Genomic DNA, 25,334 nt, shown 5'->3' on the forward strand with positions numbered 1-25,334 from the left:
CCAAAACTTGAAGAAAAATCCTCCATAATTTTGTGAATTGGTCATTCGTTTAATTAGTTTTCTACAAAACAGACTGCTTCCTGTAGGTTCACAAGGAGATCATGGGCAGTGGCTTACAAGAAGAGAAAGGATGTATATCACCCCTGCCCTCCCCTTTTTTCATTTTTTTTTTAAGGCAGGAATCAGAGTGCCGTAGCACAATCATAGCTCATTGCAGCCTCAAACTCCTGGGCTCCAGCGATCCTCCCACCACAGCCTCCCCAGTAGCTGGGACTACAGGCATGTGACACTACACCCAGCTAATTTTTTGTAGAGACAGGTTCTCACTATGTTGCCCAGGCTGATCTCAAGCTCCTGGCCCCAAGTGATCCTCCTACCTCAGCCTCCCAAATTCCTGGGATTACAAGTATGAGCCACTGTGGCCAGCCCATTACTCCTTCTTGCATGTAATTGCTTTAAGCCCTCGTTAGATCACTGGACAGTATCCAAGTCTCTCCTGGCAAAAGGAAAGATAGCCAGTGTGTGTAAACAACCCACAAAAGAAGGCAACAGCAAATTCCGAGATGATTTTATTCTTCCTTTGTATCACCCAGATTGAAGGGGTTTGAAGCCTTGAGAATTTGCAGTCTCATTTCAGACTCTCCCCTGTCCTTTTTTCAGCATCGAGTGAACAGCAGGGTTTTGCTCCTCCCCTATGAAGAGATTTCTGTGCTATTGAAGGAGGGCTGATTTCTGTATCTGGAAGGGGCATCTTGGGGGCAGACTGTACACAGTGATTTCCTGAGGACCGGAAGGATTACGGACTGACTTTCTCTATAAAGCGCCTTCCCTTTGCCCCCAAAAGGCACAATGTAAAATGTTACCAGCAGGTCGGGGGATTCCCTACCTCCCGTGCTATCTGTTTGGAGCTGTTGGCATCTTGTTCTTGGGGCTGCAAAGCTGCTGAGAAACAGGATTGTTCTGCTTGAATTCCCTCCTCCCCACCATGAGACCCCTTTTTGATTCTTTTCTATCTCAGGACAGAGCAGACTATGCTGACAGTTTTCTGGCAGCTGCTTTTTGTATCTCACCCGGCTGCTGGTTGTAATAGTTCACGAGCATTTCCTGGGTGACTGCCAGAAGCTGTTGTGGGTTTGGGAGTGACTCCCAGGAGCTTACACATGAATGGGTAGATGTGGGTGCTGTTAAAAGGCTCAGCCAGGCGATTCCTCTTGAAATCTAGCCTGAAAGCTCTGAATATGGTCTTCGTATCCATGAGGACACTATCAAAGCCATGGCCGCCTTTGTTGAAACACATTATAATTCTCTGAAAAATAATAACAATAAAAAAGCCATTTTAGATTCCAATCCCCTGAAAGAAAACTGTCCCTTAGTTAATGTCATGCTTGTTAGATCCATGAAGTCTTTGAGAATTTAAACTACAAGGACACTGCTCTCTGTGGTGGTGGAGAGAATACCAAGGATTTAAAGGTCTTTAAGGAAGAGAATGTAGAAAGCGTAGCCATTGGAAACAGCAAGATGATGATAATCGTAGTGACAGTAATAATAAGCTCAAATATATAGAGGTTACTATGTATCATGAATTGTTCTGAATGCTTTATAAATATATGTTATCTCCTTTACCCTCATGGCAGCCCAGTAAGGGCACCATTCCCCATTTTACAGCTGGGGAAACTGAGTTACATGGCTTGTCTGCACTGAGTCAACAGGAGCAAATGCTAGATCAGGTCACTGAACCCAAGCAATCTGATTCCAGAGCTAAATAGATGTATTTTTTATGGTATAAATACACATGCATACATTTTTAGGGGAAGAGTGGGGGTAGGATGGGATGAGGATTCTGGGTAATTGCTTGGTAAATGCCAAATACCTTTCTTGTTTGTCCGTCTTTTCAAATGACAAAGTAATGTCAATTGCAACACTTTTTTGGGTTTTTTTGAGGCGAGTTCTAGCTGGAGTACAGTGATGCAGTCATAGCCCACTGCAGCCTCAAATTCTTGGGCTCAAGCAATCCACCCACATCAGCTTCCCAAGTATTTGGGACTAGAGGCCCAAACTACTGTGCCCAGCTAATTATTTTAATTTTTGTAGAGATGGCAGGTGGCGGTGGGGGTGCGGTTTCACTATGTTGCCCAGGCGGGTCTCAAACCCTTGACCTCAAGTGAACCTCCTGCCTCAGCCCCACAAAGCTCTGGAATTATAGGCATGAGCCACTGTGGCTGGCTACAATACTATTTATTTATATTTTGGACCAACAGATATTCTAGCATATAAGAAAAGTGATGCTCTCTGTACATTGAAGAGTTGGTCTAATATTTGGCGTGGTGGATACAGAAATTTCCTGTCTGCTCTGCTCTGATTGAAGAAACCGGTCCGACTGTCTCTGAGGCTATGGAGCAGTCCATCAAGAATGAAAGCCCTCGGCCAGGCACGTTGGTTCACACCTGTAATACCAGCGCTTTGGGAAGCCGCGGCACGTGGATCACTTGAAGTCAGGAGTTCGACACCAGCATGGCCAACATGGTGAAACCCTGTCTCTACAAAAAATAGAAAAATTAGCTGGGCTTGGTGATGCATGCCTGTAATTCCAGCTACTCAGGAGGCTGAGGCAGGAGAATCACTTGAACCTGGGAGGTTCAGAGGTTGCAGTGGGGGGCTGAGATCACACCACTCCATTCCAGCCTGGACGACAGAGTGAGACTCTCTCAAAAAAAAAAAAAAAAAAAAAAAAAAAGAAAAGAATGAATGTCCTCATGATGGCCTCAAGCACATTGGTCCCTGAAGAGAGTCAAGGAAGGCCCACTTTACTATGCACTGCAAAGCAGGCAGGTGGACAGGAATCTGAGAAGTGGATTCAGTGAGAGGCATTGACCCAAAGGATTTTCTGCCTAATGGTCGGTTCAGCAGAAGATTAAACTGAGCACAGCATCCTGTTCCCTGAAACTATCTGGTTGGCCAGTGGGGAATGTTCTTGTCTCGTTAAATGTCCTCATGCTACTGTCAAGATATCCTGTTACAAAACGTCATAAACCAGGTTTAGAAATAGGCCAGGTGACTGTGGAATTTCTCCTTGGCAAGGCCTTAGCTATGGGCGTGCGATTGGTGTGCAGTAATCACAGTGTTCCGGGCCACTTGAGGGATAAAATATACCTTAGGTGATAAAGTGTTGTATTTTAATGTGAATATTTCCACCAACATTAAACAGTAACCCCATGAGTTTTCTTATACCTGTTACACTCTGGAGTTGCAACAAGCTAACATGAAGCAAGTTGTAAGCATAATTATCGCATTTGGCTCCTATTCACAGCAAGGGTTCTTCAAGCTGTACCTGGGGCAGTCTTCCCTCACATGAGGTTTATAGCATCATTTATTTAATTATTTATTTATGTTTTGAGACGGAGCTTCGCTCTGTTGCCCAGGCTGGAGTGCAAAGGTGCGATCTTGGCTCACTGCAACCTCCGCCCCGCCGGAGTTCAAGCGATTCTCCTGTCTCAGCCTCCCGAGTAGCTGGGATTATAGGCACCCGCTACCACGCCCGGCTAATTTTTGTATTTTTAGTAGAGACGGGGTTTCACCATGTTGACCGGGCGGGTGATCCACCCGCCTCAGCCTCCCAAAGTGTTGGGATTACGGGCGTGAGCCACGGCGCCCAGCTATAGCATCATTTAAACTTTGTTTCTGCTATGAATTGTTAGTTGGTAGTTAACAAAAAATAGACCACTTCATTTATGTCTGACAGTTAGCATTGGTTTTTGTGTTTTCTTTAGGCTTGTTTTTTAATTGTTTTTAAAATTGTGAAACAGGGTCTTGTTCTGTTGCTGAGGCCAGATTGCAGTGATACAATCTTGGCTCACTGCAGCCTCAACCTCCTGGGCTCAAGCAATCCTCCCACTTTAGCCTCTTGAGTAGCTGGGACTACAGACACGAGCCACCACCGCTGGCTAATTTTTAATTTTTAATTTTTAATTTTTTTTTTGAAATGGAGTTTTGCTCTGTCGCCCAGCAGGTTGGAGTGCAGTGGCATAATCTCGGCTCACTGCAAACTCCACCTCTTGGGTTCAAGCGATTCTCCTGCCTCAGCCTTGGCACTCACCACCATGCCTGGCAAATTTTTCAAAAATATTTTTAGTAGTGACAGGGTTTCACCATGTTGGCCAGGCTGGTCTTGAACTCCTGACCTCAAGTGATCCACCTACCTCGGCCTCCCAAAGTGCTGGGATTACAGGAGTGAGCCACCATGCCAAGCCTAATTTTTAAATTTTTTGTAGAGACCAGGTTTTGCCATGTTGTCGTGTACAATTTGTCCAGGCATGTTGGCTCACACTTGTAATCCCAGCATTTTGGGGGGCTGACGTGGGAGGATCGCTTGAACCCAAGAGTTTGAGATGAGCCCGAGCAACATGGCAAAACCCTGCCTCGACCAAAAATACAAAAAAATTAGCTGGCCATGGTGGTGTGTGTCTGTAGTCCTAGCTACTCAGGAGGCTGAAGTGGGAGGATAGTTTGAGCCCGGGAGGTGGAGGGCGCAGTGAGTTGAGACTGCACCACTGCACTCCAGCCTCGGCAACAGAGCCAGACCCTGTCTCTAAATAAATAAATAAAGTGTATAATTCAGTGGTTTTTAATATATTCACAGAGTTGTGCAGCCATCACCACCATCAATTTTAGAAATTTTAATTATCACAGAAGAAACCCTGTGTCCATTAGCAGTCACCCCTTATTTCCCCCTGACTATCCCCACCCCTGGCTCCTGGCAACCATTAATCTACTTTCTGTTTCTTTGGATTTTCATATTCTGGGCATATATATATATATATATATATAAATACATAAATATAAATAAATATATATAAATGTATATATATATAAATAAATAGAATCATCTAATATTTGGCTTCTTTCACTTAGTCTAATGGTTTCAAGGTGTATCCAGGTTGTAGGATGAATCAGCCCTTCATTCCATATTTTGGCTGATTAATGTTCCATCCCACTGGTAGACTGTACTTGTTTGCCCATTCATCTGTTGTTGATAGGCATTTGTGTTATTGCCACCTTTTGACAATTGTGAATAATTTTGCTATGAGCATCTGTGTGTGTCTTTGTATGAACAGGCTTGCATATTTTTTGATATGGGCAAATGAGAACTAGTGGCGGGGGGACTTTGTGGTGAATTTTTTACTGATTTTTGTGTACTCTGTATAATGATCAGCTACGCATCCTTGGGGACAGCACTTAACCTTACATTTCTTTCTTTTTTTTAAGATAGGGTCTCTCTCTCTGCCACCCAGGCCAGAGTGTAGTTGATGCAGGGCAGCGGAGCCCCGAAGTGGAGCATCGTGTGTCCGGAACTGGTGGGTTCTTGGTCTCACTGACTTCAAGAATGAAGCCGCAGACCCTTGTGGTGAGTGTCACAGTTCTTAAAGGCGGTGTGTCCAGAGTTTCTTCCTTCTGATACTCGGATGTATTCAGAGTTTCTTCCTTCTGGTGGGTTCGTGGTCTCGCTGGCTTCAGGAGTGAAGCTACAGACCTTCAAGGTGAGTGTTACAGCTCTTAAGGTGGTGCGTCTGGAGTTGTTTGTTTCTCCTGGTGGGTTCATAGTCTCGCTGGCTTTAGGAGTGAAGCTGCAGACCTTTGCGGTGAGTGTTACAACTCATAAAGGCAGTGTAGACCCAAAGAGTGAGCAGCAGCAAGATTTATTGCAAACAGCAAAAGAATAAAGCTTCCACAGTGTGGAAAGGCACCCCAGCGGGTTGCCACTGCTGCCTGGGCCAGCCTGCTTTTATTCTCTTATCTGGCCCCACAAACATTCTGCTAATTGGCCCATTTTACAGAGAGCCGATTGGTCTGTTTTACAGAGAGCTGATTGGTCCATTTTGACAGGGTGCTGATTGGTGCATTTACAATCCCTGAGGTAGACACAAAATTTCTCCAAGTCCCTACTAGATTAGCTAGATACAGAGTGTCCATTGGTGCATTCACAAACCCTGAGCTAGACACAGGGTGCTGATTGGTGCGTTTACAAACCTTGAGCTAGATACAGAGTGCTGATTGGTGTATTTACAATTGCTTAGCTAGACATAAATGTTCTTCAAGTCCCCACCAGACTCAGGAACCCAGCTGGCTTCACCAAGTGGATCCCACACAGGGGCGCAGGTGGAGCTGTCTGCCAGTCTGGTGCCCTGTACTGGCACTCCTCAGCCTTTGGGTGGTCGATGGGACTTGGCGCCTCTGGAGCAGGGGGTGGCACTCATCAGGGAGGCTCGGGCTGCGCAGGAGCCTTGCAGGTAGGGGGGAGGCTCAGGCATGGCGGGCTGCAGGTCCTGAACCCTGCCCTGCGGGGAGGCAGCTAAGGCCCCGTGAGAAATCGAGCACAGCAGCTGCTGGCCCAGGTGCTAAGCCCCTCACTGCCCGGGGCGGGGGGACCGGCTGGCCTCTCAGCGTGTGGGGCCCGCTGAGCCCATGCCCACCCAGAACTCATGCTGGCCCGCAAGCGCCACGCCCAGCCCCGGTTCCCGCCCACGCCTCTCCCTCTACACCTCCCTGGAAGTTGAGGGAACCAGCTCCAGCCTCAGCCTGCCCAGGAAGGGGCTCCCACAGTGCAGCGGCGGGCTGAAGGGCTCCTCATGTGCCGCCAAAGTGGGAGCCCAGGCAGAGAAGGCACCGAGAGTGAGCTCGAGGGCTGCCAGCATGCTGTCACCTCTCAATAGCACTTGAGGGTTCTTGCCTTTGCCCAGGAAAGAATTCAAGGGCAAGCCGGAGGTATAGAAGAAAACAGGTTTATTGAAGAGGCAGCGTTACAGCCCTGTGACTGCTCCTGTAGGGCAAGGCTACCCTGGAGGCAGAGAGTAGCGGCAGAGAGTTTGCAATCACATTTATACCCACTTTTAATTGCATGCAGATGAAAGGGCAATTTATGCAGGAATTTCTAGAAAATGGGTAGTAACTTTTGAGTCACTGGGTCATTGCCATGGAAAGGGGCAGTAACTCCCGGGTGTTGCCATGGCAATAGTAAACTCACATGGCACACTGGTGGGCATCTCTGATGGAAAGCTACTTCTGCCCCAGCCCTGTTTTAGCTAGTCCTCAATTTGGTCTGGTGTCCAAGCCCTGCCTGTGGAGTCAAGTCCTGCCTCCTGTCTCACAGTGGCGTGATCATGGCTCACTGCAGCCTCGACACCCCCGGGGCTCAAGCAATTCTCCCACCTCAGCCTCCTGAGTTGCTGGGACCACAGGCACGTGCCACTACGCCCAGCTACATGTTTTTTTTGCATTTTTTGTAGAGATGGTGTTTCACTGTGTTGCCTAGGGTGGTCTCAAACTCCTGGGCTCAAGCAATCTACCTACCTTAGCCTTCTAAAGTGTTGGGATTACAGGTGTGAGCCACTGCACCCATCCCAACCTTACATCTTTAATCTCAAGTCACTTCTCTCTAGGTTTTGATTTCTTCTTTAAAATGGTGGAACTAAAAGCATCTATTTTATAGGGTTGTTGGGAAAGCAAAAATGAAAGAACTGCTATTCAGTGTTTAGTGAAGCGCTATGCACAATTTTGAATAATGAAGGTGGTGTTTATTTTTTATTATTTGTTTATTTATTTTTTAGAGACGGGGTCTTGCTCTGTTGCTCAAGCTGGAGTGCAGCGGTACAATCATAGCTTACTGCAGCCTTGACCTCCTGGGCTCAAGAAATCCTGCCACCTCAGCCTCCTGAGTAGCTGGGACTACAGGCATGCATCGCCATGTCTGGCTATTTATTTATTTGTTTGTTTTTTGTAGAGATGGGGTCTCCCTATGTTGCCCAGGCTGGTCTTGAACTCCTGTCCTTAAGCAATCCTCCTGTCTTGGCCTTCCAAAGCACTGAGACTACAGGTGTGAACCACCACAGCCAGACTTATTTTTATTTTTAAATCAGCCTTGTCAAGTTGAATTGGTCATTATTTTTGTATAATGGTAATTTGGGGCAGCACTTGTTGGGCAGGGAGTGGGGAACATTTAGAACCCTGTGGGCTACAACTCGTAGTGTGTGCACTTATTTTATTTTATTTTGTTTTGTTATGTTTTATTATATTATATTTTTGAGACAGGGTCTCTGTTGCCCAGACTGGAGTGCAGTAGCATGATCTTGGCCCACTGCAACATCTGCCTCCCAGGTTCAAGTGATTCTCCTGCCTCAGCCTCCAGAGTAGCTGGAACTACAGATGCCCGCCACCACACCTGTCTAATTTTTGTATTTTTAGTAGAGATGAGGTTTCACCATGTTGGCCAGGATGGTCTGAAACTCCTGACCTCAGGTGATACACCTGCCTCAGCCTCCCAAAGTGCTGGGATTATAGGTGTGAGCCACCGTGCCCGGCTGTGCGCTTATGTTTGATTTTTGCAGAACCACCCTTCCCTAATGGTTGTCTCCCAGATCCAAGGTGACTTTATTCATTTTAGAATGAAATTACCCCATTGGTACTGTAACCAGAGTTGGCACACATCATGATTGGCAGAACCCGGTAGTGTTTAGTGAGATGGAAGTGTTCTGGAAACTCCTCCTTCTTGTAGACGTGGAGGTGAGTGTGCGCATTCTTCAGTGCTTGGTAAAGGGCTTCCTCTTGCCCCAATTTGGGCAAGGACATCCCAAAGCCACCGTAGCCCACAATATCAAACTTGACCAAGTCCCTGAACTTGATGTAGTTGGACAAGGGATCTTGTTGACATTGGGTCTCTTCTTCACGGTGGTCATCCCATGGTGTCATGTGATGATGACGCTGAGGTGCTCTGCAGGCTGTGCTTCTCAGTGGCTCCCACCAGATATTTGTCCTGTCGATTTGCTGAATCATCAACTTCCTGTTCACTGCCTCTGGCCCGAATCGATATCCCACGTTATCTGGCTGTCTGTAGTACAGAGTCACAAAGTCAAAGTCTTCCTTGGTGAGCCAGTTCATGACGGTATTGATGTTCTCCCTCCGCTCTGTGTCATTGCTGTTTGGGTGAGTGTAGGACTCCACCAGGGACCGCTGGACAGCGTCATCCTCATATTTAGCACCTCCCCTGGAATAGTGGAATGATGCCGCTTTGTTCCCCTGCAAGTACAAGAAGAAAATTCCATCAGGGCCATTTCTCATACCTTTCTCACAATCAGCAAAGCTCGAGTTGTCTGCATCTGTGCCCCAGTCCAAAGGCATAAAAAATATGTGGTCTTTGGAGTCAGACAGGGTGGAGTTAGGATTCTGGGCTTCCCCAGGATCTCATAGCATCTACAACACTGTTACAAGATGTGCTATTATTTTATGGGCTACTAAGCAGAAAAATGCTGCCAACAAGACCGTGACGTTCCAGTGATTGTAAGGTGTATTCCAACTTCAGAGATGGCAAAATGAAAAATAATTCCTTAGAATAGAGGGAGACGGTAATTTCTGAGTTGGTGGTGGTGAATCTGTGCATGTGTGTTTTTTATATATATACACATATATACACACACACACATATACACGTATATGTGTTTATATAGACATACCTATATACATATACATATATATGTGTATATATAGTGATGCATTGGTACAATCATAGCTCATTGCACCCTTGAACTCCTGGGCTTAAGCGATCCTGCCACCTCAGCCCCTTGAGTAGCTGGGGCCACAGGCATGTGCCACCATACCTATTTTTTTTTTTTTTGAGACACGGTCTCACTCTGTCACCTAGGCTGGAGTGCAGTGGCATGATCTCAGCTCGCTGCAACCTCTGACTCCTGGGTTCAAGCAATTCTCGTGCCTCAGCCTCCCAAGTAGCTGGGATTATAGACATGTGCCAATATGCCCAGCTAAGTTTTGTATTTTTAGTTGACATAGAGTTTTGTCGTGTTGGCCAGGCTGGTTTTGAACCCCTGGGCTGAAGTGATCCACTTGCCTTGGCCTCCCAAAGTGCTGAGATTACATGTGTGAGCCACCGCACCTAGCCCTAATTTTTTTTTAAAAAATATTTGTACAGACGAGGTCTGGATATGTTGCCCAGGCTGGTCCTGAACACCTGGGTTCAAGTAATTCTCCTGCCTCAGCCTCTCAAAATGCTGGGATTACAGCCATGAGCCACCACGCCTGGCTGGTGGTGAGTTTTAAAATCTCCCGGTGTCTCAGTGTTTTTACCTGTAGAATGCCATAAAGTAGATGGCATCTTTGTGAGGATTAAGCCGGCTAGCTTTTTTTTTGGTTTGTTTGTTTGTTGAGACAGAATTTCTCTCTTGTCATCCAGGATGGAGTGCAATGGCATGATCTTGGCTCACTGCAACCTCCGCCTCCTGGATTCACGTGATTCTCCTGCCTCAGCCTCCCAAGTAGCTGGGATTACAGAGTACGCTAGCTTTAATACAAAGTGTTGGGCATCACATTTTGGCACGGAGCAGGCACTCTTTTCTTTGCCCGCAGGTGGGACTAAGCCACCACAGGCCTTCCCTAATGTGTGCACTGGGTGATGAATGCTTGCCTGCTCAGCACCCACTTCCTGCTTGGCTGGATCACATTACTCTGACTCCCCCTGGAGCTTCAGTCCGCACCTGGTTCAAGATGTATTGACTCAACCCGAGGATCCAGAGGTGGGATGTGGCTCTGGCCTGGCCAGAGGACCGAGGCTGCTGTATGCCATGGCTACAGCAACTGGTTCAGCTTTGGGCTCATGTCCTAGTCAGAGCCAATGAGATGTAATCTTGGGATATCTGCTGGGCTGTTGGGAAGGGGACAGGCTGCCCTGCTCATCCCCATTCCTGATGCTGATGGATCTGAGAAAATCACTTGTACAAGTTGGGGGTGTTTGGAAGAAGGGGAGACTGATGTCTCCTTCTCTCTACAGACATCTGATCAGCTACAGGGCTTGACTAACCTACCCAGAGGCAGAATGATACAGTGGTTAAAAGTGTGCTCTGGGCCGAGATCTTGCCACTACACTCTAGCCTGGGTGACAGAGTGAGACTCCATCCAAAAAAAAAAAAAGTGTGCTCTGGGCTGGGCGTGGGGGCACTTTGGGAGGCTGAGGCAGGAGGATCGCTTGAAGTCAGGAGTTTGGGATCAGACCCTATCTCTAGAAAAATGCTTTTTAAAAATTAGCTGGGTTGGTGGTGAATGCCTTTAGTCCCAGCTACTCGGGAGGCTGAGGTGGGAAGATTGCTGGAGCCTGGGAGTTCAAGGCTGCAGTGAGCTATGATCAGGCCACTGCACTCCAGTTTGAGGGACAGAGAGAGACCCCATCTCTCTAAACAACAAAAAAGTGTGCTCTGGTGCCGCACTGCCTGGTTAGATCCTTTGTCCACCACTTAGATTCATGTTATATAAATGCTCTCCTCAGTTTCCTCGTCTGTAACTTGGGGATGATAATGCTGCCCCATGAAGTGGTTGTGGGGACTAAATGCATGTGGGCACATTGGTAAGTATTCAACAAGCTTGATTTTTTCCTGCAGAGGGAGAAAGAGCATGCAGTGAAGTGACATGCTCAGGTGCATTGGGGCAAGGATTATTTCCTCTGGCTTCTGCCTCCTGGGAGGTACTAAGGATGGATCTGAAATGTGTCTGCAGAGCCCAGAGTTGGGGAATGCAGAGGGAAATTGAGATCAGGGACCCCAGTCTGACAGAAATGGCTGTAGCATGGGGCATTGTGTTCCTTCCATCAGAGGCATGGGGTGTGTTGCAGACAGTCATGAAATGTGGTTGAATCTTGCAAGGGAGACATGTTCCTAGTGTTGCTGCTTGAGACAAAGACCTCTGTCAGTGGAACCTGGTGACCTTCACCCTTCTGTGTCAGGCTGCAGACAGCAAGAGATGGCAGCAGATTACACCCAACAGGAAAAGGGCCATTGCCATCCCACATGTTGCCATGGGAGGAGATGACATCTCTTCCCTCTCCACCTCCAGCAGTGTCAGCTGGGAAAGAGGTGGTTGGATGTGCACAAAAGAGTAGACCATAGACCATGTGCCTTCTCCTCCTGTCTGCTGGGGCTCCGAGAGTGTCTGCAGCCCTTGGCCAGCAACTGGCTGACACAGGAGAACAAAAGACCTTAGGCTGGGATAACATGGTGGTGCAGTTCATCCTCTGGAGCTCCCTGTGAGATCAGACTGGAGCCCATCTCCAGCTGAGACCACATCTCACTTAGCTCCTGCCCTGCCATATCCTGTTTTCGTTACTCGTATCTCTTGAGGGTTCTTCCTGAATGAATTACATGCACTCAATCCCTGCCTCAGGCTCTGCTTTTAGGGAACTTGACCTAAGACAGAAATCTTAGTACTAAATACTTTGCAAGGGCTCAGAAGCTCTGCTATCCACAGGCAGGTGGGATATTACCTTCCCTACTGCCTGGCAGTCATAGTCTATGATACGATTCAGCTTTGTGGAAGTGCTTCTCTAAAGAACTTCCCCCAATTTAAGATGATCTTAATTTGCTTTCTTGTTTACTGTCCATTTAGCTGCTCTAAAATGTGAGCTCCAAATCAGGGGCCATGTCTGGTTGGTTACCCATTTCCTGGGACCTAGAACTGGCCTAGCTCAGAGCAGGTGCTCACTATTGATGGAATGCATGTTGAAAGACTGCATGAATCTCATCTCCTTTTGTGGGTGAAAAACTCATCTTATTCTCACTCCTGATTAACTTTCTTTATTTTTTTTTTTTTCCCAAAACCCAGCCATGTTCTGTCACCCAGGCGGGAGTGCAATGGTGTGATCTCAGCTTGCTGCAACCTCTGCCTTCTGGATTAAAGCAATTCTGCTGCCTCAGCCTCCCAGGTAGCTGGGATTACTGGTGCACGCCACCATGCCTGGCTAATTTTTTGTATTTTTAATAGAGACAGGGTTTCACCATGTTGGCCAGGCTGGTCTTGAACTCCTGACCTCGTGATCTGCCTGCTTGGCCTCCCAAAGTCCTGGGATTACAGGCATGAGCCACCGTACCCAGCCACTCTTGGTTAACTTAATGGAAATATTTACAGAGATTCTTTCTCTTCTGGGTTCTAGCGTCTTATCTGTACCCTCTGCAGGTAATACATTTTCCTTCCTGATAATAGCATTTCTATGGTTGCTTTAACTTGCAAATCCTCTAATACTTATTTATTCCAGTTCTGATTGTAGTAGACATAATTCTCAATTTTTAGTGACAGCATTTTGTTTAACTTACATATAAATCGACTTTGCCTTGAAATGTGACATTGACTAGAAGGATGAAACTTCTAACATGCTGTAGAACACAGTTTGACTGGCTAATTTATTATTTAGAAGAAGCTAATATTGCCATTATGAGGGGCTTAGGTGACTCTGAAGAACCAGTTGTATTTCTGATGTTTGCAATGTTAAATCACAGATGTTGCCAATGTGAAATAGTTTCCGTAGGCTGTGTTCTCAATACAAACCTTTTCCAAAGACATCCCAAGCTGTAGTCTTAGGAAACTGTGGTTTTTCTTATTTGGCCTCATAGGAATTTGGGGAGCGATGTGGGATCTCCATAAAATGAGCTCCAGAAAGACACATGCGCACATGCACACACACACAGACTCTCACACATGTACCACACCACACTTGACTCTATTTATTTGGGACCCATGATTATCAGAAGTGCTATTTTCCACAAATGCTTCTGAGAAATAATCTTAACACTTAATTGGATGCAAAAGAGTGGGTATTTACTATTCTACCCTTTAATTAGCATAATCAGTGTTTCCAACAGCAAAAGCAATTGGAAAATCGCTAGTTTTATTAGGTTCATTATTCTCTCTTAGCGTAGTGTGGCATCAGCATGGCTATTATTCTTAAATTGCCTCTTTAAAACAAGGGCTGGTGCTTCTAACAGGCAATTCCTAACTCGGGTTTTGTAGAGTCCAAAACTCTTTAGAACCTATCATTCAAGGAAAGGCTCCACTTTGGTTTTGCATTTTGTCTGGTCTCTTTGGGTGACAGAATTTATGTGACAAGGTGCACATGTTTGCGGGAGGCTCATGGACAGCCCATCGCGCTTGTGCTTTGGTAGGAAGTATGTGCAGTTAAGGGGAAGGAGTTAGTTACTCATCTAGGGAACAACTGGGTAGAAAGAGATGGACTCCCTGTATTTGAAATTCAGAACTCAAGCTTGGCTCTAAGTGCTTCCTTGCTTTGCTGTGCTCCAGGGGAGTCAGGGAGCAGAAGGAAGCAAGTTGCCTGAGATTCTTCAAAGCCCCAGCCCTTTCGGAGGTTAGATTGTTATTCTCAGAGCCTTTATGATGCATAATAAAGTCCTAGCTTGGACCAATATTAGGATGAGTTGTCTTGCTATTAACATTCTTTTAGGTAGAAGTTGCTGGTCCCATCTTGCTCACAATCCTCCAAAGTTTGAAGGTTATTTCCCAGGAGACTTGGCTTGCACTGAGAACTGTCCTCCCACCCGCTCTCCAAATTTCCTCTTGGGGGTAGCCTAACAAGGTGCTGTCACAGTCCCTTGCCAGCCACAATGACTCCACCCAGACCATCCCTCTGCTGTTTCACTCTTTGATACATTCTGGAGCTCTGTGGGGAGGGGTGAGACCTGCCGTCTTGTTAGTACGGTTTGCCCAGGTCATACAGTCATGGCTGGCTGCCTTTCTCTGAGAACAGGTACTCCTGAACTTGGTGAAATACCTCAGCCATCAATCATGTTAAATTATCGGGGACACTCATTTAAAATCCGAGCCTGCTCCAGATGGACTCTCTCTTTCTGCCCTGACCGTGACAGAAGCCCTGCTGGAAGGTGGAGACGTTCGTGGGCTGTGAGCAAGGGATGGAAAGGCTGCCGGGAATCCCGTCTTTCCATCATCATCTGCCAAAGCACATCAGTTCCTCGGTATCTTGATGGGTTCTGGCAGCATTACTGTCATTGAAGGAAAACATTTTAGCCATATTAAAGGTTAATGCAGCAAACTCCACACAGTCTGCCTGGAAGGGACGCGGGACAAGGGTAGGCTTTCCCTGTGATGGACAGGAGGCAGGCGGCCCTCCCACAGCCCTGCCTGACAATGCAGATGTGTCCCCAAAAGGCACTGTGGGCCACCTGGAGAGCTGTGCCGAGGCAGGCTGACCCGGGCCGTGGGTTCACTCTGATTGCAGTGGTTTCCCACCAGCTCCTTGGAGAGCTGGCAGATGGCCCAGCCCCACAGCAGGAGCCTCGAATGGCAGAACGAGATACAACAATTTGATATCCACTTGCCAGACGAGCCGGGTGTCGTCAGTCGCCTGGCTCTGCGCCCAACCTCTTTTTGAATAAACACTTATGAATTCAGCCAAGAGGAAAAGTACTCTGATTATGAATTGAGCAGAAGGAAACAAAGTTCTGAAGATAAACACCAATGAGACAAAAAACCACGAATAAGAAAAATGATGGAAAAGGAGAACCTTCCCAGAAGCCTCCTGCCAGTGAACGGCCACCATAGCAAGAGCATGGAGGCCCTGGGTTTTGAACTGTGAGATAAGGAAGACGATGAAAACCTCCCTAGCACCCAGGCAAGCACAAGATTCCTGTGAAATCCGGTCTAAGTGTTTTGACCACAGAAGTAATATTATGTCATAGGTGAGAGCTGTGAGTTGCTGAACCCAAAGTGAGTTCAAATCCGAGCTCTGTCTCCTGCTACCTGTGTGACTTTGAGAAATTCCAGCACTGCTTTGTGCCTCAGTTTTCTCATCTGTTAAATGGGCATAATCACAGCTCCTGCCTCAGAGTTGCTGTAAATTAATACATGTAAAGCACTGAAATCAGTCTGGTATACAGTAAGTGTTATGAACGTTATTTTCTTGGAAGGACAGAACTTATTTTCTTGGTCTAAGCCTGAAAATCTAAAACATGTGAGAGAAGAGGAAAGAATCTAGAGTCACCATGAGGGGAAAGGTCAACTTGAAGCAGGAGAGGGTCATTGACAATTTGCTGTGATTCTGCAGCTGCCTTGTACACTATGGTAGCTCCTAGCCGCTTGTTGTTTAGATATTGTGATTTAGAAATGAATTAAGGCCGGGCGTGGTGTCTCACACCTGTAATCCCAGCATTTTGGGAGGCCAAATTGGGCAGATCACCTGAGGTCAGGAGTTCAAGATCAGCCTGGCCAACATGGTGAAATCCCATCTCTACAAAAATACAAAAGTTAGCCGGGCATGATGGCGGGTTGCTGTAATCCCAGGCACTCAGGAGGCTGAGGCAGGAGAATTGCTTGAACCCGGGAGATGGAGGTTGCAGTGAGATGAGATTGTGCCGCTGCACTCCAGCCTGCAGGATAGAGTGAGACTCTGTCTCAAAAAAAAAAAAAAAAAAAAAAAATTAGTTAAATTAAGAGAAAATTGAAAATTCAGCTCTTCATTCTCACCAGCCACATTTCAAGGGCTCAACAGCCCATGTGGGTGGCGAGCAGCTGCCATGTTGGACAGTGCAGAGTAGAGCAACCTTCCATGGCAGAATGTTTGATTGGACCATGACTGAACAGTCTATTGCAGTGGTCCCCAATTTTTTTAGCACCAAGGACCAGTTTCCATGGATTTGTGGGGGGAAGTTTTGGGATGATTCAAGTGCATTACATTTATTGTGTACTTTTATTTCTATTGTTATTAACATTATAATATATAATGAAATCATTATACAACTCACCCTAATGTAGAATCAGTGGGAGCCCTGAGCTTGTTTTCCTGCAACTAGATAATCCCATCTCAGGGTGGTGGGAGACAGTGACAGATCATCAGGCATTAGATTCTCATAAGGACCACACAACCTAGATCCCTTCCACATGCAGTTCACAATAGGGTTGGTGCTCCTATGAGAATCTAATGCCACTGCTGATCTGACAGGAGACAGAGCTCAGCCGGGAGATCAGCTGTAAATACAGATGAAGCTTCACTTGCTAGCCTGCTGCTCACCTCCTTCTGTGCAGCCCAGTTCCTAACAGGCCACAGACCACTACTGGTCCATGGTTTGGGGGCTGGGGACGTCTGGTCTATTGGATAACACTGGATTGTAGTGTACTGATCAGCCAAAGAAGCACTGAGATGATTTGGCCTCCATTAATAAGAATGATGGACTTTTTTTTTTTTTTGAGACAGAGTTTCACTCTTGTTGCCCAGGCTGGAATGCAGTGGCAGCATCTCGGCTCACTGCAACCTCTGCCTCCCAGGTTGAAGCGATTCTCATGCCTCAGCCTCCCAAGTAGCTGGGATTACAGGTTCCTGCCACCATGCCTGGCTAATTTTTGTATTTTTAGTAGAGTCGGGGTTTTGCCGTGTTGACCAGTCTGGTCTTGAATTCCTGACCTCAAGTTATCCACCTGCCTTAGTCTCCCGAAGTGCACCTTCCCTGCATTTTCTCAGTTAATCCTCCCAGTGACTCTTTGAAGCAGGGACTATGACAATCTTCATTTCACAGATGCAGCAACTCAGGCACAGAGAGCAAGTCATTGGCCATGGTCGCCCAGCTGAGGAAGGATGGAGCCGGCTGAGATCCTGTTCTGGGGATCTAACTCTGCAGCCTGCATTCTGGGCTGCTGTATTCTCCCATGTTGCTATCTGATGAGCACAGCATGGGCTCAGAGTACAGAGAGGAGGAACCAGGTAGTAAGGATAGGTCTGGGGCGAAGGCTGGTGCCTTGGGGAAGAAGAGAGAGGCCCCATTCTAAAGGGATGCCATTGGAAGCTCATAGTGATAAAGCAAAGCCAGGTTTTGGGGCTGGGAGTTAAACACACAGCTCTGGTTTCTGCCCTTTCACAGTGGTGATGAATGGGCACTGAGACCCTCTCGAGCTAAAGTCGTCATCATTGCTCTTCATCGTCTGAAGGTGCATGAAATGGTCAACTTTCTTCCAAAGGGCTTTTATGCGTAAGTCTGTGGTTAGTGTATAAACAGATATTTACTGAAGTCCTGCTGGGTGCAGACACTGTGGCCAGCCCTGAGGCTACAGTCAAGATGAAGCCAGTCTCTGTCCTCATGGAGACCTGTCTATTGATAAGAAAAGAGAAAGCTCCCTGAGCATCGACCCTGTGCCCACTGTTTTGATGCATCTCTCATTTAATCCTTCTATCAAATCTGTGAAATAAACACATCACCATCATCCCTATTTCACATTTAGGGAAACATATGCTTAGAGAGGGTAAGTAACTTGGTCAAGGTTGCACAGCTTCGAACTCCCATCCCACAGGTGCAGGAATGAGAGGCAGCAGCCAGGGAAGCCAGGGTCTCCGGCAGTCCTTGTCTCTGTGCAGTGATCCAGAGAGAGAGAGAACACGATTGTCTCAGCACTGGGTCTTCTTCTGAGCCTTGAAGGAGCAATTCCAGAGCGTCTCGATGTTAAACATCATGTTGTGAATGACCCCGTGAGCTCTGACCCAGTGACCTTGGGGATAAAGGAGGGGAGGTACAGAGAAGCTCTTCGAATGGATGTTGCCAGGGTGTCAGTGTTCTTTGAGGGCACAGACTATGTGTCAAAAAAGAAAGAATTCAGTGCCTTTTGTCATTGCTCAAGAGATTGAAGGCATAGGAAGAAAAGATGTTAAGTTATAAACATGTTTCAGGTTTGGTACCACTTGAACCCACTTATGTTTTGAAGAGGAAAGAGTCTTGCCTACAAAGTCAGCCCCTGGGTTTTCCTTCTGCTTATGGAATCCAGGCAATGGGCAAAGAGAAAAAGAAAACTAAGGAATCAGCCAGGTGCAGTGGCTCATGCTTGTAATCTTGGCACTTTGAGAGGCTGAGGCAGGTGGACTTCTTGAGTCCAGGAGTTCAAGACCAGCCTGGCCAACATAGTGAGACCCCGTTTCTACAAAAAATACAGTGAGCCAGGGTGGTCTTGGGAAATGCAACATTTGGGCAGGAAAACAAAAATGCCTGTCCTCACCTAGGTCCGTGGGCGCAGGCCCTTGGGTGGAGCCCTAGCCAGGGACCACACCCTCCTCTACCCAGTACTTCCCTTCCTCACTTCCATGTCATTTAAAGGGACCACATTCTTCCCTTCTGAGCACTTCCCTTCTGTATCAGAAAGTGCTGGGATTATAGGCATGAGCCACTGGTCCCAGCCAATTCCATTCTTTTAATGCAAACTAGAAAATAGGTGTTCAGAAAGGCCTCCCCTATCCACCTCAGGGAGTTGCTATGAAAATCAAATTAGATTATGTGCGACAGAAGTTTAGAAAAGATTCCAAAAGCACTGCACAATGGAATGTATTTTTAAACTCCACTGAGTGGACTTAAAACTATGATTTTTTTCTTTCTTTCTTTTTTTTGTTTGAGACAGTTTCACTCTTGTTGCCTAGGCTGGAGTGCAATGACACCATCTTGGCTCACTGCAACCTCCGCCTCCCAGGTTCAAGTGATTCTCTGCCTCAGCCTCCCGAGTAGCTGGGATTACAGGCGCCCGCCACCATGCCTGGCTAATTTCTTTCTTTCTTTTTTTTTGTCTTTTTAGTAGAGATGGGGTTTCACAGTCAGTGTTGGCCAGGCTGGTCTCAAACTCCTGACCTCAGGTGATCTACCCACCTTGGCCTCCCAAAGTGCTGGGATTACAGGGGTGAGCCACCCTGCCCAGCCAAGACAGTGTTTATTAATGCCTGAGATGCATTCAGGAGCACATGACCTGGCTGTGACTGTTCTAACGAAGTTCCCCAAATGGATGGCTCAGGACAACACAAAGTCATTCTCTCCAGTTCCGGAAGCTTGATGTCTGAAATGGGCAGGGCTGTGCTCCCTCTGAAGGCTCTAGGGATGAATCCCTCCTTGCCTCTTCTGGCTTCTAGTGGTTGCTGGCAATCCTTGGCTTGTGGCCACATCATTCCATTCTCTTCCTTCATTCTCATGTAGCCTTCTCCCCTGTCTGTCTCTGTCTCTTCTTCTCTTCCCATGGGGATGCCATTATTACTCCATTTCAGGTCCACGCTATTCCATTATGACCTCTTTGTAATTAGATCTGCAGTGACCCTATTTTCTCTTCTTTTTTTTGAGATGGAGTCTTTCTCTGTTGCCCAGGCTGGAGTTCAGTGGCACAAACTCAGCTCACTGCAACTCTGCCTCCTGGGTTCAAGTGATTCTTCAGCCTCAGCCTCCAAAGTAGCTGGGATTACAGGTGCACAACACCATGCCTAATTTTTGTGTTTTTGTAGAGACAGGGTTTTGCCATGCTAGCCAGGTTGGTCTCGAACTCCTGACCTCAAGTGATCCTCCTGCCTCAGCCTCCCAAAGTGCTAAGATCACAGGCATGAGCCACCAAGCCCCACCCCTATTTTCTAATAAGGTCACATTCTGGGATTCCTGGTGAATGTGAATTTTTGGAGGACAGTATTCTGTCTAGCAAAAGGCAGGACACCCTCATTTTGTCCCTAACTCAGAAATAAGGAAGTTATCCTCGACCCCTCTGAGAGAGAGAGGCTTCCTGAGCTCCCAACAATCAATTATCCAAATATTAGTCACAGAAGAGCACTAAGGGTTGTGCACAGCACATGGTCAGCCCGTTTTCAGAGTCTGTCAAGTTTAAAGTGAACGCTAATCCTGAATGAGTTTTAAAATGTATTTGGCATTTCCTCGTCATTGTAAAATGTTCTCACATCGTGATGGCTGGGGCTTCCCTCTCAGGTGTAATCTGCGAAGTCAGACGTGACACAGCCGGGGTGAGGTGGGCCAAGCTGGGAACTGGGTTAGGAGGGAAGCTGGGGAATGACCTCCAAAGTCTCAGATTCCAAACTGGCTTTAGCCTGATTCACCCAGAGGGACCTCGTAAAAAATGCACATTCCAGGGCCCACCCCAGACCTAATGAATCAGAATTACCTGGGGAAGAGCCTGGGGAGCTCTGTTTTCAAAAGCAGCCCAGCAGAATCCTACCGTCAGAAAGGGCTAGGAAACCGAGCTCAGTCTAAGGTTGTAGTTCCCAAACTTGTCTGTGCTTCAAAAAATACCGATGCTGATGGCCAGGCGTGGTGGCTCATGCGTATAATCCCAGCACTTTGGGAGGCTCAGGTGGGAGGATCGCTTGAGCCCAGGAGTTTGAGACCAGCCTGGAGAACATAGGGAGATACTGTCTCCATAAAAAATTTAAAAATTAGCCAGGCGTGGTGATGCCTGCCTGTGATCCCAGCTACCCTGGAGGTTGAAGTGGGAGGGTTGGTTGAGCCCAGGTGTTGGGGGCTGTAGTGAGTTATGATCGTGCCACTGCACTCCAGCCTGGGTAACAGAGCGACGCTCTGTCCCAAAAACAAAACAAAAAAAAAACCGATGCTATGTCCCATTCCAGAGGTTGAGGTTTAATTGTTCTGGGGAAATGCCAAATACATTTGGCCTGGGTTTTGGAAGATTTAAAAATAACCCCAGGTGACCTTAAAGTGTAGATGAGTTTGGAAACCACACATCTAAGGCACATTTGAGTGGGGGAGCAGTGAGGTGGCGTGGGCTAGCTGGCCAGAACCCAGGGGTGGGGCAGTAGGAACCAGCATTGCAGAGGCCATTAAGGCTCGGAAGCATAGTGTCTGGGGCCTGTAACAATGCTTGGACATGAATGCTTTAGACCTAAGACAGTTGGCTCCTAAATATGAAAACTGCAAGGCGGAAATGAATGCATGTTTAATGCTTTGCAACATTGTCAAGTGGTCAGCTGCAACTCCGTTCCGAGGGCATGATGCCTGAGATATGCCTGTAATGGGGGTTGATTTTAATGAATTTAATATGGTGTGGAGTGGGGCCTTCAAGAGTAAAAATGTCAGTTCTAAGTTGGTTGTGGGGGTCTGGGCAAAGGCCTTAAAACCCCATGGTGAGCAGATGGCCAATCCTAAACAACCCAATTTGAAAACAGGGCCTTTTTTCCAAGAGGCTTTTTGAAAATAGCTCCTATTTTGAGGGGAGGAACCCTGGCGGGAGAGAGCCAGAGTCAAGCCCAGCTGAGAGGGGGTTGGCAGGCAGGGGCCTGCCTGGTCCTCACTGAAGCTTGCTACTCAGGGTGAGCTTCCTAAACCAATGCAGATTTGCTGGCCCACTGAGCATCCCAGATGAGAACCTGCATTTCAGCAAGGTCCTCAGTGCAGCAAAGTTTGAGATATACTGGGCTAGAACACCCAGGGGACACAAAGGTTCTCTGAAAACTAAGGAAAATCGGCAGGGTGTGGTGGCTCACACCTGTAATCCTTGTATTTTGGGATGCCAAGGTGGGCGGATCACTTGATGTCAGGAGCTCAAGACCAGCCTGGTCCAACATGGTGAAACACCATCTCTACAACAAATACAAAAATTAGCTGGGTGTGGCCGGGCACAGTGGCTCATGTCTGTAATCCCAGCACTTTGGGAGGCCAAGGCAGGCAGACCACGAGGTCAGGAGATCGAGACCATCCCGGCTAACACGGTGAAACCCCGTCCCTACTAAAAGTACAAAAAAATTAGTCGGGTGTGGTGGAAGTTGCCCGTAGTCCCAGCTACTCGGGAGGCTGAGACAGGAGAATGGCATGAACCTGGGAGGTGGAGGTTGCAGTGAGCCGAGATTGTACCACTGCACTCCAGCCTGGGCAACAGAGCCAGATTCTGTCTCAAAAAAAAAAAAAAAAATTATCTCTGTGAAGTGGCAGGTACCTGTAGTCCCAACTACTAGTGGGGCTGATGCAGTATAATCACTAGAACCTGGGACCTGGAAGTTGCAGTGAGCTGAGATCACACCACTTCACTCCAGTCTGGTGACAGAGTGAGACTCCATCTCAAAATAAATAAATAAATAAGTAAACAAAAAATAAAAATAAATACTGGGCTGGAAGACCCAGGAGACCTGAAGATTCTCTCAAAACGAAGGAAAATAACCTAGGTCACAAATATATTCTCTTTCTCCTGCTCCCCATTGCCCCCCTCGGCCAGCAATCTTTATAGACTCAAATAGAGTTGATATTCTACAATCAATTTTAGTCACTTTTATTTATATTTATTTATTTTAGAGATGGGGTCTCACTATGTTGCTCAGGTTGGTCTCAAACTCCGGGGCTCAAGTGATGCACCCACCTCGGTCTCCCAAAGTGCTGGGATTAGAGGCATCAGCCACTGCACCTGGCCGTTACTTTTATTTTTGATGTTCAAGTTATCCCTAACATGGCCAGTGGGAGCTCATGCCTGTGAGACCATAGATTCTTTTTATGCACCCAATACACTTTCATTTTTACCTTAAATTTTTATTATGGAAAATATTCCGTTTTCTCCACTTGTTTCTATTTGATAATGAACCCCTCTGTGCCTATCTCCAGCCTCAGCCGCCATCATCTCATTACCAAGCTGGGTTATTTTGAAGCAAATATCTTCTAATATTCAGCCAGTGTTCAAATTTGCCTAATCATTCCAAATGAGTGTTTAAAGTAGTTGTTTCCTTGGAAACAAGGTGAAAACAAGTACATTTTACATTTTTAGGTCAGTCTTGAAAGTTAGTGTAAAATCATATGTGGGGTAGGAGGTGGGACTAGCCTCTCAAGGTGGGGCCTGCAAACCAGACCCAATTGAGGACTAGCTAAGACAGATTCCACAATGAATAATACCAGGAGGTGGGAATATTAAGGTCCATTGCGAAGATTGGCTACCACAATTATTTGATCAACTAGTTATCAACCCTGACTGCAGCGGAGAGATTTGCTTTTGTTTTAGTTTTTGTTTTCAGAGACAGGGTCTTGCTATGTTGTCCAGGCTGGACTCAAACTCCTAGGCTCAAGTGATTCTTCTGCTTCAGCCTCCCGAGTAGCTGAGACTACAGGTGTGTGCCACTGTGCCCAGCAAGATTTCAAAAAATACGTATGCCCAGACACCACTCTAAACCAACTAAATCAGAATCAGATATAGTGAAGTCATTAATCATTTTGCTCCTGGGTCTTTATGACAGTTTTGCTCCTGGGAAACTGCTGGGAATGTGGTAGAGCGAGAGAAAGAGATGGGAAAATAAGATTTTAGGAAGTGTTGCTATGCATTTTGAAAATAATTTTTCTTTGGTGTTTGTCTTGAGGGACGGCGGTAAACATTTCAGTTGCCTTTAAGTATGCTTGGATGCTGGAATGATGGTTCTTTGAATGTAGCATCGAACTGGGATTGGGCCACATGGCAACCAGTGTGAGCCTTTATGCCACATTTATAAAACATGAATGTCATGAGCCCACTCTCAGGGACCTTACAATTTAAAGGGTTAGGTCAGATCCACAAATCTCTTCTATCTCACGGTAAAGGAAACCTGGCGTGTAGCAGGAGATGGCGTGATAACCATAACATATTTCATGATCAATATTTGTATTCTTCTTAGCAATATTAAACTTTTTGACCCCCTCCATTGTGTCATCAATTTGCTTAATACAGTTTCTGCCTCAGCGTTGGTTTTTAGGCCTGGCATAAGCTGTTTGAAACCCAGGCACCTACACCGCCCGTTGTCTTTGGCCTAGTTAACCCCTCCCCACCCTGCATGGTGGTTTGGAGAACATGCTTGTTCCTCATCCCACTGATCCCAAACCCAGTACACCCCACAGCTGCTGACCATGATTAAACCTAATGGACATTTAATGCCTTTCTTTTGATTCTCAGGGAGTGACATTCATTCAGTTAAATACTTGCAGAGTCGGCCAGGTGTGGTGGCTCACACCTGTAATCCCAGCACTTTGGGAGGCCGAGGTGGGTGGATCACGAGGTCAATAGTTTGAGACCAGCCTTGCCAACATGGTGAAACCCCGTCTCTGCTAAAAATACAAAAATTAACTGATGTGGCGGTGCGTTCCTGTAATGCCAGCTACTCAGGAGGCTGAGGCAGGGGATTTGCTTGAACCTGGGAGGCAGAGGTTCAGTGAGCCAAGATTATGCCATTGCACTCCAGCCTGGGCAGCAGAGTGAGACTCTGTCTCAAAAAACAAATAAAAAACACAAAAACTTGCAGAGTGAATTTAGGAAACCATGAAGTCCAGAGTTTGATCCTATCCCTTCCTTTTTCTCTTTCTCAAATATTTTGAGCCAGGTATTATCCTAGATTGTCTTGTGATGTTTACAATCTAGGAGAAGGCAGGAGAGAGAATTAAGAACAGAGAGCATGTTCTGAGATGTCTGCTGTATTTGCAGGTACCTTCCCTCAATTTCCCTACTCACTGGCCATGCTGGAAAGCAGGTCTTGGCGCCATATTTGTACCATGGTACTTCCCTCCCTATACTCTATTGGTTGACCAGAAGCCCAATTGTCATTCTCTCTCTCTCTCTCTCTCCCTCTCTCCCTCCTTTCCTCCCTCCCTCTCCAAGATATCCAGCAACTAACAGATCAGCTGGTGGTGGGCTCTGCTGGCTGCCATGATGGGCCACCAGCCAAAAGGGAAAATTGGTTGTGAGTGAGAGAAGCAGAGATAAGAAAGTGCACAGGGCTGATAAGAAAGACCAGGGGC

The 25,334-nt window shown here is 46.8% G+C and overlaps 1 long non-coding RNA gene across 1 annotated transcript in view; it reads left to right on the forward strand.

Annotated features, from left to right (window-relative positions):
• The window catches only part of LOC134738571 (uncharacterized), a 106,272-nt gene that overhangs the window by 5,911 nt on the left and 75,027 nt on the right, over positions 1 to 25,334 (forward strand). The window contains exon 2 of the long non-coding RNA XR_010124378.1: positions 5,263 to 5,401. This is a non-coding gene — a long non-coding RNA (uncharacterized LOC134738571). The remainder of the gene's footprint in view (positions 1 to 5,262; positions 5,402 to 25,334) is intronic.

The sequence above is a fragment of the Pongo pygmaeus genome, chromosome 18 (genome assembly GCF_028885625.2).
Source record: "Pongo pygmaeus isolate AG05252 chromosome 18, NHGRI_mPonPyg2-v2.0_pri, whole genome shotgun sequence".
NCBI lineage: Eukaryota > Metazoa > Chordata > Mammalia > Primates > Hominidae > Pongo > Pongo pygmaeus.